The sequence below is a fragment of the Condylura cristata genome, unplaced genomic scaffold (assembly GCF_000260355.1).
Source record: "Condylura cristata isolate star-nosed mole 26May11 unplaced genomic scaffold, ConCri1.0 scaffold00002, whole genome shotgun sequence".
Taxonomy (NCBI): domain Eukaryota; kingdom Metazoa; phylum Chordata; class Mammalia; order Eulipotyphla; family Talpidae; genus Condylura; species Condylura cristata.
The window spans coordinates 5,320,130-5,321,125 of record NW_004567103.1 but is presented as its reverse complement, the minus strand read 5'-3'; positions in this window follow the sequence as shown (position 1 = coordinate 5,321,125).

The window sequence follows — 996 nt, the reverse complement described above, 5'->3', positions numbered from 1 at the left end:
CTCGGTGGGACCTCCACTTGCCGCGCCTGCACGGCAGAGATACGAGTCTGAGCAGGGGACGTCAAGATTGAAGAGTCAGCTCATGTAGATGGTTGCAGCAAAACGTCTTTATTTTCCTCTCCAGCCTCCCTTTTATACCCTTAGTACCAGGGTGTTGGCCAGAGGAAGTCTCCCTCACATGCCTCACTGTGGTCAGGGCAGATATTGATCAGCCGCCCACAGGTTGAGAAACTCACACAGGTGACAGACAAAACAGGATGTTTTTCTTCCTGTTATAATCTGTGCTTAAGCTCCGGGGGTGGTTGGGGAGGCTCATCCCGGCTGGGACCCAACAGTAAATTTTGCTAATTATGCTATATTTGTGACTGCCTATTTTCACATCTGTGTCCAGCTTCACTTCTCAGGAACTGACCTTGGTAACTAAGCTTTTAGAGAAAATTTTCTTATCAACAGAAGCAAATTGAATGAGGCATGCATGTAAGTAGAAAGTAGTTAAGGTGTACTTACAAAAACTGGGTATATTTCATGGTTTTCTTTTGAGCATAGTATGGGGAAGCTCCTTGTGTGTAAAGGTCATAGAAAACCCACACATTCATTTATTGAAGGATTAGTTGAAAGGTTAGTTCTTATTATTTATGATTATTTTGAAACTTGTACATCTGATTATACTAATACATTGTGTATTATTCTAGATTACAGATATATTCTTAAAGGAAGTGATTCACTCCTGGGGTAGTAGTCATCACTCAAGAGGAAATGTAATGAAGCTCCTTAAGAACATAACTAAAGGAAAACACTATTGACTAAGTGTCATACAATATTAATGCAGATTAATAAGTGTTAATTTCTGTGGGTGAGGTAATAGGGTAAAGACTATTTTCTCTGACAGATTTGGCTTCCGAATAGATCTACCTGTGTACAAATCAGCTTCCATTCTCATAGTGACTGTACTCTTGATGTAAACCATGTCCCTTCAAGATTATAGGATAGTAATAA